The following is a 16692-nucleotide window of genomic DNA, read 5'->3' as shown; positions in this document are numbered from 1 at the left end:
AGATTAATTAAGTTTAGTTCCATTTCAATTATTGTATTAGATTAAACCTTTGAATCTTGTTCTTCATTTTGATTAGATCAATAAAGTAGTATTTCTATCAACTTCAATTTTTGTCATTTCTATTTCTAGATCTAATTTCAATTCCTGTCCTTATTGCATTTTAGTCATTAAATTAGATTTCATTATTGTTTAATTAAGTAAATTTCAATTCTTTATATCATTTTTAGTTTAAATTTAATTGGAAATGATTGCGTAATGATTCTCGGCTAAACCTCCATTAGAGGGGGTTGAGAAGCCTTGATGAAAGCTTGATTTCGATTATTGTAGATTCGTCGTAATTTCCTTTCCACTCTAGAAACGATTAGTTCACCATGAGAATGAGTTTAATCGTTCACATGCTAGTTATTAATTGGTAGAAATGCCATGTGTAATTAGGGATTAGGAAGAACCAATTGTTCTGCGAAGCAGTTCAATTAGGATTACGACGATTCGTCGTTAATTGGATTAAGTCGGGTTAAGGTGGATTCAATCCCCCTCTAACTCCTTATAATCGAATCAACGTAGCATTCCCTTAGTTATTCCCATAGTCGACTAGTTGCATTTTGTGGGTAGTTGCATCGTAGTCTAGTTGCCTTTTTCGTAAATCTCTCATTAGACTTTAAGTTGAGAGTACTTACACGTGAGAACTCAGCATGCGGAAGGACTAAGAGTGGAACGAATCACTCTACTCCACTATATCTCATAGGATTGAGAGTAGAATCTTTGATAAATATAGGCATCATAATTTAGTTTAGTTTTACTTGCGTTTGTAAGTTTCATCGCTTTATTTCGTAGGTAAAACTATTCATTTTATCGTTTATCATATGGCGCCGCTGCCATCTTAGTTTCACTTTCGTATTGTTTTCGTAGTGTTAGTACTTTTCTTAAAGTCCCATTTCACCCACCTACCCTTGTTTGATTCATACTGTGGTTGTCCATTCCAGAGTTGAAAAATTCCGGGTTTGAAATTACATCGAGCGATTGCTCAGTAAGGAGCGCACTGCTCTATAGTCTGATCACGAGATGGTAGCTTCTCCTTTTGAGCGGACCCGCCCCATGTGGAGCGCGACCCACCCTTAAACTCTAGAATTCCAATTAAATCGAGCGACCACGCTTCTATGCGACGCGAATCACCTTATCAATTTTTTTTCGGATTTCGACAGTTTTGATTTGAACTTTGATCTTTCATATTTTTCAGTGTTCTAACCTGTTATATACACTGAACAAGCGTAAACAAGACGCTATTCATAAGCGAAGCAAGGACGCAATCAGGTATTCTTTTCTTCCATACCTCGCATCTCCTGTTAGAGATTTATACTAGTATATCAGAATTGTTTGGAGTGTTGATGTGTTTAGCTAAAGTTGGTCTTAGCCTTGTATGAGGTTAAGGTCTCGCCGAACAAAAACACCGAACGTAAATACACAACAACATCAACAATCAAGTCTATCTAGTATACCACCCACTACACCTCTAGCTACTATTTCACACACACCACCGATATAATGGCGGAAGAAAGAGAGACTCTCTCTCCGACTTCTACAAAGCCTTGGCGATAGCCCCCAAATCTTGCATCGTTCTAGCGGATACGTTGGGGATTTCGATCCCCCAAATATTTTAATTTGTTACCCGCTTTTTCATGGATTAGACCAAGAAAAACCTTATCAGCATATTACGTAGGATTGAACAAGTCCTAACAACATTCCACCATCCTACGGTTGGTACCTGAACAAATTAAATTAAGGGTATTCCCTTTCACCTTAGCCGATAATATAGCGTCTTGGTTAACTACCCAAGCGCCCTAATTCTGTGGACTTCGTGGGCTAAACTTGTTCATTGTTTATGGAACATTTTTACCCACCCTTAAAGACGGATGAGATGCTTTCCAAGATCCATTTTTTTCGACAAAATCCTCATGAATCATTTTCAGAGGCTTGGAATTGTTTCACCGATCTCCTTATAGAGTGTCCACATCATAACTTAGCTTAAAGACACGTTAGTTCGTGCTTTTTTCAAAGGACTTCTACACCACCATAAAGAAGTCCTTGACATAATGAATGGGGTAGTTTCTTAAGCAAAGGAGCTTGGGAGGCTTATAAATTTTTAGAGGACCAAACTAAGCGAAATAACAACTGGGGTAGTGTGACGATTACTCCGCTCCGCTTAATTCTTCTTCTTCAGTTAAGGCTACCAAGATGTTTGAGGTTAAATCAGATCCCCGAGCTTAAAACTCTAATGAATCCCTCACAAAAAGGTAGAGGCCATTTCTGTACAACAAAAGCCAATCCCGTCATGAATGTAAATTCAAATCTATGTAGTTTTGTTGGAGCCCCGAAAGCATCCCGACTCCCACTGTCCTATAGCCTATGAACAGGCTTGTTCCATTAATAGTGAACCTAAGCTTTGGAGACAAAATCCCAACTTCGGTTGGAGAAATAACCAAAACCGTAACACCTGCGGTACAATAATCAATATGTTAGCCCACGCGACATCTTTAACCAAGCCCCACTCACGACAAGGACAAGGTCGGGGATTTTAATAATTATAACAACCAAGTGCAACCTCGACAAGGTCAAGCACAAGGTCAAAGTAGTTATAATAATTACAATGCTAATAGAGGTATTGTTCGGGGGTAAATAATAACTATCAAAATCCACCCATAAATAATTCACGTGAAATAGTTCCAAATACACCACCCGTGGACTACTACACCCACACAACCGATCGTCTTGACACCTTCATACAAGTGAGCCAAAACTTTTCCAAACCATGGCTCAATCCAACCAATAGCTTCTACAACCGTTAATAATTTAACCAAACGGTGGCTCAAGATAAAGCCCAACCCAAAGTGTTTCCGTGTCGCGAAATACCTAATCCTAAAACAACAAATACAGCCTTTGAGGTAACCAATAATACTAGTAAGGAGTATGAAAATGTAGGTGAGCTAAAGTCCATCACCACTCTCGATTTCGGTAGAGTGGTTGATAACAAAGTAACTATGCCTATAGTTACCCCACCAAGAGAGTCCCTACACACCGCTATATTACTAGATACCGAAATAGAAACTGAAGAGCCTACCACTGTAGAGGTACCAGTTACAACACAACCTAAGAAACATGAAGCCATGGTTAAACACCCAGGTAATACCATTGCTAAATATAGACAGAAACCACCGTTCTACAAAAATTAGCCATGTTAACTAAAGATACAAATTACGAGGAGATTAGGGATGTTTTCAAGAATCTAACTATAAACCTTCCCTTCCTCGAAGATATATAAAAGCTACCACACCATGCTAAGTTTCTTAAGGAATTGTGCACTACTAGGCGAAGACCAATATACAAAAAAGACGCTTTTAATGGAACAATTCCCAACTCTATCCGAACATAATGGAATTGTTAAGTACAAGGACCCTCGGTCAGCCCCATCGCATAATGCACCTTAAGAGATTCTTATCTGACGACCGCGTTATTAGACTTTGGGCTAGTAGTGTCAACTTACTCCCCGCTTTTTTATTTGTATAGACAAATAGGGTTTACACGAGATGCAACCCACTAAAATGACGTTGGAATTAGGCGATCGGGTCTATTAAGTATCTAAGGGTGTCGCCGAAAATGTTCTCGTAAAAATTCAGGATTTTACTATCCGGGCTGATTTTGTCATCCCGATCACGATCGTTATTAACAACTCTGTTCCGATCATCTTAGGGCCCATTTCTCGCAACCGCCAATCGCTCTTCATTAATTGCCGCGATGGTTCAATGTCCATGTCTTTTTGGCCATCTTCTTTGTTGAAGTCAATGTTTTAAAACAAAGACACGCAATTACCCGATTTGCCTATGGATGGAGAGGTTAGCATGATCGAGCTTTGCTCGAGATTATTTCAACAACACGCCTCCCCGATAATCATATGCCCAAATTTCTTTCCTTTGGAAGTTCAGATTCCAACATTTCCATCCCTACACTAGTCGATACACATATTACGGATGAGGATGAGATAGATGACTTTTCAATGATGTAGAGGACTATCATAGTAACGAGGATATGACCAATCTAGATGAGCAATTCAATGAGTTTCTTCGAAAGCGGTGATGAATCACCCTATCAAGAACTACTTTGCACAACATCCACCTCGATTCCCCTCTTTCCACCCTTTCAAAGAATCTCGAAGTTTGCACTCTCGATCCTCATTGTTTCTTCTGTCCTTCATAATTTTAAATCCACCTAGTAAACAAATACTACTGAAGGACAAACCATTTGACACCTTCATTTTCAGAATTAAAGCCAGTCCTACACACACAATGAATGAGTTTGGTGCTAAAACCACATCCCTCATTGTTTACGTGTCGTCTTTTCTACAACTTATCCATATCCACCATATTCTCCACAACCATTCACTTTTCCACACTTATTTACTAGAACACCCACTCATTCAAAATGAACAATAAGGTGCATGATAGGTTACATAATAGGGTTATCGGACTTCGCTTTCATTTCACTAGGTTGAGTCATAGGAAATCTTGGTGCTTGATTGTGTTTGGATATGTTTTCTGGGATATTTATTTATGGAATGATCCACAACTATTTCGGGTTGTTGATATATGATAAACCGATGTTCATACATACGCCTAGATAAAGTCTCGAGTATCCTGACTATAAATCGACTCAACTTTTGTGTTTGGTGCATTTCTTTCATTTCCATATATTGGTGAGTGCACCATTAAGGTAACCGGCCCTCCTATGGAGTGTGTGGCTGTAAGTACCGGATCCTAAGTCCACGCTTTTAAACATAATTCACGCTTTCCACTTTGCATGTTTTCGGATTTTTGAGTCATGTTTCTTTATGGGGGTGAATTATGTCTTTATTGTTTATTGTTTCCACCCTATTCTCCACAACCATTCACTTTTCCACACTCCTTATTTACTAGAACACCCACTCATTCAAAAATAAAAAATAAGGTGCATGATAGGTTACATAATAGGTTATCCATTTCGCTTCATTTCACTAGGTTGAGTCATAGGAAATCTTGGTGCTTTGATTGTGTTTGGATATGTTTTCTGTGATATTTATTTATGGAATGATCCACAATTATTTCGTTTGTCATATATGATAAACTGCATGTTCATATACACGCCGCCAGATAAAGTCTCGAAAGTATCCGACTATAAACGCACTCAACTTTTGTGGTTGGTGCATTTCCTTTCATTTCCATATATTGGTGAGTGCACCATTAAGGTAACCGGCCCTCTCTATGGAGTGTGGCTGTAAGCACTGAACCTAAGTCCATGTTTAAACATAATTCACGCTTTCCACTCTTGCATGTTTTCTCGGATTTTTGAGTCATGTTTCTCTGGGGTGAATTATGTCCTTCTTGTTTATTGTTTTTAAAATTAAAAAAAAAATAAATAAATATATATATATATATATATATATATATATATATATATATATATATATATATTAAAAAAATAAGCATAGTAACCTAGGAAGTCTCGAATCGACTTTAAAAGACCCATCGCTAAAACAAATTTTCTAAGCTTCAAGTAAAAATTTGTTTGGGGTGTTCGGTGTTTCCGCATTTCAAAAATATTTATGTCCCATTAGAGTTGCTTAGGCCGCTTTATTGTATTACCATTCGGTTGACATAATCCATGAATTTAGAGTTGAATTGTTCGCGATAACGTGACGCCATGCACGACTTCGGTATTTTCCACTATCTTATATGTCATTCACGGCTCGAATAGAGTGTTTTATGGATCATTGATTGGAAATTCTCCTCGATCATTTCCATATCTCATTCGGGTGAAAATCAAACCGTAACGGCAAAGAATTTTGATTTGAAGTTTCGCAAAAAATCGAAAAAATCACAAATTTCGATTTTGGGTCCTTCCCAACCCGCTTCATCGACATTACGACCACGCCTTTACCTTAGCCAACAAATGATCTTCTTCCTCCATTCCGCCATTAACTTCAAAAGCTTGAAACAAATAAAAAATAAAAAGAAAAGAAAAACCTAAATTAACCCAACCCAATTCAAACTCCATTTCTAATCTAACCTAAAAATTTCAACCACAACCACCACCGATTTCCATCACTAAAACCACCAAAATTCAAAATTTTGGTGCCGCCACCACCACTCCACCACCACCACCGGGTTGCTTCAACCGTCTATTAAAATCCTACCACCACATCACATTTAAACCCCCACTACATTCCAAACTTCCAATGGCTCAACAACGCCGAATTTTACCGGAGCAAGCTTTTACCGCCGACCACTTCGCCGCTTTACGGTGTGATTTAGATGATCAGTCGAGATCGAGTAGCTTGTGGTACTCGACCGGGCCCATTACCACGGTGGACTTAGTCCCACGGTTCTAATGATACGGTGGAGTTGGAAGGGACGAGGATTTTATCGGTGGTGGCGTAAGAGGCTAAAAGGAAGTGATCTGGTTGTCATCGAGATTCTAGGCATTCCGCTTCATCCATCCATGATGTCACCCCGCAGAGTCCCAACATAATGGGGTAGAGCCATTGATGCACGAGATAGTTATTGAGGGGACTACAACGCGAGATCGTGATTGTGGTTCGGTGAACTTCCCTTAGGACCAACCAAACCACCGCTCCGGGATTAGGCTGGAACGCCCAGGAAGCGGGAAGGTCAACACATCGGCCCGAATCCGCTCCACATCTTATGGATACTCCCGTGAGGAAGTATAACTTCTGCATCTTAGAGTTTTACCGAGCATGATTAGAGAGTGGAGGTCCGCCGTTCCCTCTCCCCTGCGTTGATAACAAAGATCAAGATCGGTCGAGAGGCGCCTCAGCGACCCATCGGATATACATACATCACCCTCCACCATAACCCTCGTGATCTATAAGGAGTGTCCAACGAGTTTGAGATCGGGCCGAGGATAGAAGAAGAAGAAGAGGATGGTGGAGTCGAGAATGAAGAGGAGGCCGGGGAAATCGTGGATGCCTCCGGAGGATGAGGAGGACTTGACGGTTTTGACGCGGACGCCTTGGAGAGGTGTCGGTTAGATACGTAACGCATGGCTGTGATCCATCGCGGGTACGCGCTCACTTCAACACTATCCGAAGACCTCCGACTCGACAGGTAACGATGCATCATAACTTCGAGTCTGCACTCCGTAGAGGACGAGGGTGGGAATGTGATGAGGCCGAAGCTCGGCCAGCGCACTCCCGGAAGAGATGCCGACACGATTCCCACCTTCACGGGACTCTCCTTCCGAGGATACACACCTCGAGACACGATGTCCGTCGCCGAAAGACAAAATGGTGCCGTCCATCAGAGCTCAGAGCAGTCTCCAGAAGGTGCCTTCCGCCACCGGCCCGAGTAGCTAGGATAGTATAGTTTTATGTTTTATGTTTTATTTGTAGTTTCATTATTGTCATTTATTTTATGTAAGTTTATTTCCGTAAGTTGAATTTTGTAGTGAAATGTACTCCAAATGAATTATTTTTTAATATAATGGGTTATTTTCATTACGCGTGGTTGTTTAATATTGACCCCACCTTCCTAACTTGTTTGGGGGTGGTTTTATCTATTCCAAAGATGATTTTTATATAACCCTCGTTTAGAATTTATTATGGAGTCAAGGTGAAAATATGGCTGTTTAGGCATATATATGAATAAGTATCATGGTAGGATGAAATCTAGATTAAATAGGTACATTCTATCATAAAATCAACCTAAAAGATAATTGGGTTTGAATTAGAATCAAGAAAATGAGTTGTTTCCGCTTTCGGTTTGGAAATTTTAGGATTTCCTAAACCGCCGTAATTAGTTTTGGCAACTTCCCATCCATTTTAGCAACTTTAAACCTATATAAACTTGATACAATCTATCCTCACAACTCACACTACACCTAAACTCCATCACTCACCTTTCACTCCCGCGATTCCCTCGTTTCGCTCATTTTCCGAAGTTTCAGCGAAACTCCGAAAAGCAGCGCTGCCTCTACAGAGCACCACGCGCTCAGATATTTTTCTGAGTTTTGTCGAGAACGCCCGCGCTGCCGAAGAAGCGACCAAGCCAAACACTCGGAAATTTCAATTTCTTCAGAAAGGCCAAGCGCTATCAGGCGCGACTCGCTTTTCGACTTCCGTGGGACCGTGAAATTTCCAGTTTTTCGCAGTATATCCGGATCATTCGCAGCTATTCCAAAGCATAATTTTGAGATGACATCTCCAACATTGATACCGAACAGTCTTTCAAGATTTGTTCCAAAGCACTACTTATGGTGCTTGGTTTCGCCAGCGATCATATTCGCTATCGGGAGCCGCTTTTATGGTAAGATCCCATGCACTTTATTCTCCAACTCTAGCATCTTATTTTTATGATAACTGCATTTTTCTTTGAAAGACCGGATGGAGAACAAGTGTTCTCCATCAACATTGATAATGAACCAATGGAAATTACTAGGTTCTTGCTAGCATTTGTTCTTGACTTGCTATGCCCTGCTGAAATACAAGACCCATGGTGCTATTAAGGTAGACAATATGTATGTCTACACTTACGAAGTTTTGCATGAGTCGTATGGCGCCGGGCATTTTCGAGTATCGAGGACCAAGGGAATATAACGCCGCTTTGGTAGCCTTTACCATGAACATAGGAACTGCTATGTTTTGGATCATGCTAAACATTTTAGGAGAATGGCGTTTTTCTTACGGAATGATGTCACTTGCGCCTTCCCTTGCTTTAGCCACGCGGACGATGTGTCATGACCTTCCCGAACCTTGATGTCTAGTTTAGCCTCGATCCCATAGCATGAGGCATAAGTACCTTCTTATGCCCGTCTTAATTTCACGTATTATGCTATGTTTCTTTCCCTGCTTTTTGTACACGCTTTCACGGATTGGATTACGGCCGATTAATCGCATCGCACCCACCAATAGTATTATTCGATCTTTCCGCGTAATGACTTGGCAAGGGTGGAGGATACAACCTCATCGTTGCACCCTACACCCCGGGCCGCACTGCCGGCTCTTACTAGGTTAGCAATAATAGATGATAAATGGCGGAAGCCCGCAAATTATCATGGCATGGCAAGACGAAAGGAACCCCACTTCTTTATGGAAGAAGAGGATGAGGAAGATGATGAGTAATGCGGAGATAAGGTAAGTTTCATTCTAGTTAGTGTCCGCTTATGTCCCAAGCAATTTCATTCTTATTAACCCCATAATGGGTAGAACTCGATATAGTTGTTGCGTCCGGTTTTATTTCCTTTATTAGTATTGTTCTAACTTTGTTTTGCAGATGTTCCTGAATTTCACACGCTTCAATGGTATTTTTCTTACCCTCTTTATTTACAATGCTTTGAGGACAAAGCATGCTTCTTGTTTGGGGCATAGAAACACGCAGTAATTAAGGCATCCGTTAGGATATAGATATGTATAATATGCATTTGTTTCTAGTTAAAATTTCAAAAATTCAAAAATATAAATAAATAAGTTATGTTATACACTTAGGAATATTGGTATTGTTTCTTTCTCCATGCTCTTAACAATCTAGAAGTCTCAATGAGGTATTTTGCATCGAATAATTGTTAGAAACTTAGGTTAATATATAGGTAATAATCTTTGCATCTATCTTTAAATATATTACATGAGTATCTATGATTGTTAGCAGTAGTTTCTGGAAATCTAGGCTAGAGTACTTATTCTACAAATCCTCGTGGAGAATATAGCCTAAAGCCTTATATGAGCTTAAACATTTGAGAAATGACACAAGGAGAAGTAAAACTCGATAGAGATGTCACACGCCCACTTGCTTGATCACTATGCCATATCCTAAGCGAATTTAGGCCCTTTTGGATCGATATAGCCGAAATTCAAACCTATGAATTATTTTCCTCTAGTTAAGCCCCTCCGAGCCTTTCTTTAGCCTTCCATAAACCACAAATCCTTTACCCCTGTTACAAAAACAAAACAAAATAAAAAAATTCAACCCACCCAATTTAGAATAAGTCCGAGAATAGAATGAGGAAGAAAGAAGAAAGAAAAAACCTCGTGTAAACAAAAGTTAGTTAATTGCTTCAGAAAATAAAGAAAAGAAGTTTCCATCCAAGGAAAAGAAAAATAAAAATAGAAATAAATAAAAACTCCAAAAATAGAATAAAAGGGAGTCAAAAGCCAAAGAAAAAAAAAGAGAAAAGAAAAAGAAAAATACGGCTAAGGATGGAAACAAAGTTTAGAAGCAAAAGTAAATAACAAGGTTTTCTCTAGTTACATAATATGAAGACTCTATTATCTCAGACTTGTCCTTTTGAATATACATTTCCTTCCTTCTTAAACCATCTCCTAATCCCCGCAACTCCTAATAAAGACCTCTAGCTCAATTAGGAATAGGTTAGTGTGATAGTAAGTGGCAGATGTGTTTGATCGACTCCGGCTTCCTTGTTGTCATTGAGATTGTAAGGTAAAGTGTGCCCACTCACCGACTAGAGTAGTTAAACTTGAGTGGAAAAATCAGAGTGTTGTATCTTGACTATTATTGTGAGAACCTACTTAAGGACGCTTATTCCGAAGTTTTTAAACGGACCTGCTAGACATTTCATAGTATTACTCATTGTATATATGTTTATTATAGATGATTGATTATTATGCATATATTAGCTTAGGTTTTTGACTTGGTTATTCTTGTTCATAGCTAGTGAGATGTATAGATAGTTTGGAGCATGAATAAGGAAACAATAGTTTTATTTCTTAGTCGTTGTAGTATAGATGAAGTTTGTGAGTACCTTCACTAGAAAACTCTCACGAGGATATAACTCGTCCACTAGGGAATTCCTAGTGGTTTAAGGCCTTGTTGCATATGGTCAATGCAATCACACTCGGCGAAACGAGAAGTAGATAGAACTCCATTTTTGGTCACTTATGTTAATTTCTCATCTTTGCTTGAGGACAAGCAAAATGCTGTTTGGGGGTGGTTTGATAAGAGCCCAAAACTGTAGTTTTAACCCTTTAACAGTCATACTTTTAGACCAATTATGTGAGTAATAATTAAGAGTTAACACTAATTACGTGTTTTTAGGCATTTCAGGCTTCAAAGTCCATTATGTGCAGAAATGTGCCACTTTAGTGAGATAAAGGAGCAAAGGTCGGTTACTAAGGAGTTCCGTGATTAAAGGCCAAGTTTCGATAAGACAAAGCCTTTCTAAAAGCCCGGTCAAAAGTCGAAAAAGTCGACTCAAACGAAACAACACACAAAGTCAGCAGAACTTCCGAAGGACATATCTTTGGACTCAGACATCGGAATGGGGCCTACCTTATGTCAAAACGACCGCCTCGGAAAGAGCTTTCCAATGGTCTAAGCCATGATCCAATCAGAGGAGCAAAAGTAGACGAAAAGTCTGTTGAAGCCAACTGCAGCTGAAGAGACCTTTTTGACGAAGACTGGGTTTGGGCCTGATTCTCTGCCCAAAATATGGCTCCAAGCCCATGCACGATTTTTGGATCTGAAAGTATAAAAACAAAAGCTTAATTCTTTGTTAATGGTAGATTTTTAGGTTAGAAAATAAAAGTAGCTTAGAATAGAAAGTAGCCATTACAATAGCTTCTAGATCTAGTTTTTCATGTAGATTAATTAAGTTTAGTTCCATTTTAATTATTGTATTAGATTAAACCTTTGAATCTTGTTCTTCATTTTGATTAGATCAATAAAGTAGTATTTTTATCAATTTCGATTTTGTCATTTCCATTTCTAGATCTAATTTCAATTCTCGCCTCTTTATTTCATTTGAGTCATTAAATTAGATTTCATTATTGTTGAATTAAGTAAATTTCAAATTATTTATATCATGTTTAGTTTAAATGTAATCGGAAATAATTGCGTAATGATTCTCGCTAAACCTCCATTAGAGGGGTTGAGAAGCCTTGATGAAAGCTTGATTCGAATATCGTAGAGAATCGTCCGTAATTTCCTTTCCACTCTAAAAACGATTAGTTCACCATGAGAATGGGTTTAATCGCTCACATGCTAGTTATGAATTGGTAGGAATGCTATGTGTAATTAGGGATTAGGAAGAACCAATTGTTCTCGCGATTCTCAATTCAATTCGACGATTCGCCGTTAATAGGATTAAGTCGAAGTTAAGGTGGAATCAATCCCCTACTAACTCCTTATCATAGAATCAACGTAGCATTCCCTTAGTTATTCCCATCGCCGACTAGTTGAATTTAGGTGGGTAGTTGCATCGTAGTCTAGTTGCCTTTTTAAGTAAATCTCTCATTAGACTTTAAGTAGAGAGTACAAACACGCGAGAAACACAAAGATGGAAGGACTAGGAGGGAACGAATCACTCTACTTCACTATATCTCATAGGATTGAGAGTAGAATCTTTGATAAAAATAGACAACATAAGATAGTTTTAGTTTACTTTACGCTTTTGAGTTTTATCGCTCATTTCAGTAGGTAAACTATTCAAATTTATCTTTTATCAAGATTTCATACCACACACTCCGTGAGGGAGGGCCCGTTACCTTTTAATGGTGCACTCACCAATATATGGAAATGAAAGGAAATGCACCAAACACAAAAGTTGAGTCGCTTATAGTCGATACTTTCGAGACTTTATCTAAACATATGCATGAACATGCAGGTTTATCATATATCAACAACCGAAATAGTTGTGGATCATTCCATAAATAAATATCACAGAAAACATATCCAAACACAATCAAACATCAAGATTTCCTATGACGCAACCTAGTGAATTGAAAGCCGTAAGTCGGATAACCCTATTACGTAACCTAGCATGCACCTTCTTTTTTCGTTTTGAACGAGTGGGTGTTCTAGTAAATAAGTGTGGAAAAGTGAATGGTTGTGGAGAATATGGTGGATATGGATAAGTTGTAGAAGGACGAGAATGTAACCAATGAGGATGTGGTTTTAGCACAAAACTCATTCATGGTGTGTGTAGGGACTGTTTCTAGTCTGAAAATGAAGGTGTCAAACGCTTTTGTCTTCTGAAGTATTTGTTTACTAGGTGGATTTAAAAACTTATGAAGCACAAAAGAAACAAAAGGATCGAGTGCAAACTCGAGATTCCTTTGAATGGGCGGAAGGAGGGAAGTCGAGGTGGATGTTGTGGAAAGTAGTTCTTGATAGGGTGAATCATGACCTGCTCTAAGAAACTCATCGAATTGCTCATCTAGATTGGTCATATCCTCGTTACTATGATAGTCATCTACATCTTTGAGAAAGGCATCTATCTCATCCTCATCCGTAATATGTGTATCGACTAGTGTAGGGATGGAAATGTTGGAGTCTGAACTTCCAAAGGAAAGAAATTTGGGTATATGATTATCGTGGAACGAGTTGTTGAAATAATCTCGAAAGCAAAGCTCGATCATGCTAACCTCTCCATCCATAGGCTAATCGGGTAACTGTGTCTTTGTTTTAAAAACATTGACTTCAACAAACAAGATGGCCAAAAGACATGGACATTGAACCATCGCGCAATTAATGAGCCGCGCATTGGCGGTTTGCGCGAAAAGGGCGCCCTAAGATGATTGGGACAGTGTCGCTAACGACTTACGTGATCGAGGATGACAAAATCAGCCGGATAGTAAAAACCTGAACTTTTACCGTAACATTTTCGACCACACCCTTAGGATACTTAATAGATCGATCAGCTAATTGCAACGTCATTTTAGTGGGTTGCATCTCGTCTAGACCTATTTGTCTATACAAATAAAAGCGGGAGTAAGTTAACACTAGCCCCCAAGTCTAATAACGCGGTCGTCGATAAGAATCTCCTAAGGTGCATTGTCTGCATGGGGCGACCGGGGTCCTTGTACTTAATAATTCCATTATGTTCAGATAGAGTTGGGGATTGTTCTGTTAAAAAGGCGTCTTTTGGTATATTGGTCCTACGCCTAATAGTACACAACTCCTTAAGAAACTTAGCATGGTGTGGTAGCTTTTTAATAGCTTCAAGGAAGGGAAGATTTATAGTTAGATTCTTGAAAACATCCCTAATCTCCTCATAATTTGTATCCCTAGTTAACATGGCTAATTTTTGTGGAAACGGTGGTTTCTATCTATATTTAGCAATAGTATCACCTGGATGTTTAACCGTGGCTTTCTGTTTCTTAGGTTGTGTTGTAACTGGTACCTCTACAGTGGTAGGCTCTTCAGTTTCTATTTCGGTATCTAGTAAAATAGCAGGTGTAGGGGCTATTGGTGGTGTAACTATAGGCATTGTTACTTTGTTATCAACCACTCTACCAGAACGGAGAGTGGTGATGGCCTTTAGCTCACCTACATTTTCATATTCATTACTAGTATTATCGGTTACCTCAAAGGCTGTATTTGTTGTTTAAGGATTAGGTATTTCGTGACCTGGAAACACACCTTTGGGTTGGGCTTTATCTTGAGCCAACTGTTGGGTTAAATTATTAACGGATTCTAGAAGCTGTTGGTTAGATTGAGCCATGGTTTGGAAAAGTTTTTGGCTTACTTGTATGAAGTTGTCAAGACGATCCGGTTGTGTGGGTGTAGTAGTCACGGGTGGTGTGACAGAACTATTTCAATGGAATTATTTATGGGTGGATTTTGATAGTTATTATTTACCTAACGATACCTTTATTAGCATTATAATTATTATAACTACCTTGACCTTGTGCTTGACCTTGTCGAGGTTGCACTTGGTTGTTATAATTATTAAAATTACCCCTCGACCACGCCCTTGTGTCGTGGTGGAGCTTGGTTAAAACTTTGTGTTGGCCTCACATATTGATTATTATACCACAGGAGGTGTGGCGTGTTGGTTATTTCTCCAACCGGGTAGGGGATTTTTGTCTCAAAGGCGTTAGGTTCACTATTAATGGAACAAGCACTGCTCATAGGCTATAGACGATGGAGTCGGGATGCTCGGGGCTCCAATAAAACTACATGGATTTGAATTTACATTCATGACGGGGATAGGCTTTGTTGAACCGAAATGGCCTCTACCTTTTAGTGAGTGATTCGATTAGAGTTTTAAGCTCGAATTGTGTTTAATTTCAAACATACCAGCCGCCTTAATCAGATTAGAAGAACTAGCGGAGCGGGATATCATCACTACCCCCAGTTGTTATTTAAAGCAGTTTGATCCTCTAAAAATTTATAAGCCTCCGAGGGCTCCTTTGCTTAAGAAACTACCCCATTCATTATGTCTAGGACTTCTTTATGGTGATGTAGAAGTCCTTTGAAAAGGCACCGAACTAACGTGTCTTTAAGCTAAGTTATGATGTGGACACTTTATAAGGAGATCGGTGAAAAGATTCCAAGCCTCTGAAAATGATTCATGAGGATTTTGTCGAAAAAATGAATCTTGGAAAGCATCTCATCCGTCTTTAGGGGTGGGTAAAAATGTTCCATAAACAATTTGAACAAGTTTAGCCCACGAGTCCACAAAATTAGGCGTTTGGCGCAAGACCAAGACGCTTTATCGGCTAAGGTGAAAGGGAATACCCTGAGTTTAATTTGTTCCGCACCAACCGTAGGATGGTGGAATGTTGTTAGGACTTGTTCAATCCCGACGCGATGTGCTGATAAGGTTTTTCATGGTCTAATCCATGAAAAACGGGTAACAAATTAAAATATTTGGGGATTGAAAATCCTCACCGGTCCCAACTAGAACGATGCAAGATTTGGGGCTATCGCTCAAGGCTTTGTAGAAGTCAGAGAGAGGAGTCTCTTCTTCGTCGGCCATTGTGTCAGGTGATGTGTGTGAAATAGTAGATAGAGGTGTAGTGGGTGGTATACTAGATAGACTTGTTTGTTGACGTTGTTGGGTAATTACGTTCGGTGTTTTTGTTCGGCCAGACCTTAATCTCATACAAGGCTAAAACCAAACTTAGCTAAAGACGTCAACACTCCAAACAATTCTGATATACTAGTAGAAGCCTCTAACAGGAGATGCGAGGTGTGGAAGAAAGGAATACCTGATTGCGTCCTTGCTTCGCTTATGAATAGCATCTTGCTTACGCGTGTTCAATGTATATAACAAGTTAGAACACTAAAAAACTTGAAAAATCAAAGTTCGAGTCAAAACTGTAGAATTCCGGAAAAATTAGCAAAGGGCGCGGGTGCGTTCTCATAGGGCGCGGGTCGCTCTCGTCTTCCAGTAACTTAGGGCGGGTCGCGCTTGGTATGGGGGCGGGTCGCGCTCGTGTTATAGGATATAGGGCGCAGGTGCGCTCCTTATAGGCGCGATCGCGCTCAGTGTAATTTTGTCGCGGAATTTTTCAACAATGAAACGGAAAACCACAGTATGAATCAAACAAGGGTGGGTGGGTGAAATGGGACTTTAAGAAAAGTACTTACACTACGAAAACAATGCGAATGTGAAACTAAGATGGCAGCGGCGCCATTTGATAAATTAAAAAATTGAATAGTTTACCTACGAAATGAACGATGAACTCAAAACGTAAGTAAACTAAAACTATCTTATGAGCCTATAAGTTTATCAAAGATTCTACTCTCAATCCCATGAGATATAGTGGAGTAGGAAGTTCGCTCCACCTAGTCCTTCCGCATGTTAATGTTCTCTACGATAAGTACTCTTAACTCTAAAGTCTAATGAGATATTTACGAAGTGGCAACTAGACTACGATGCAACTACCCACAAGATGCAACTAGTCGATTA

Source organism: Coptis chinensis, chromosome 6 (genome assembly GCF_015680905.1).
Source record: "Coptis chinensis isolate HL-2020 chromosome 6, ASM1568090v1, whole genome shotgun sequence".
NCBI classification, from domain to species: Eukaryota; Viridiplantae; Streptophyta; class Magnoliopsida; order Ranunculales; family Ranunculaceae; genus Coptis; species Coptis chinensis.
The sequence above is the reverse complement of the archived record's forward strand: the minus strand, read 5'-3'. Positions refer to the sequence as shown.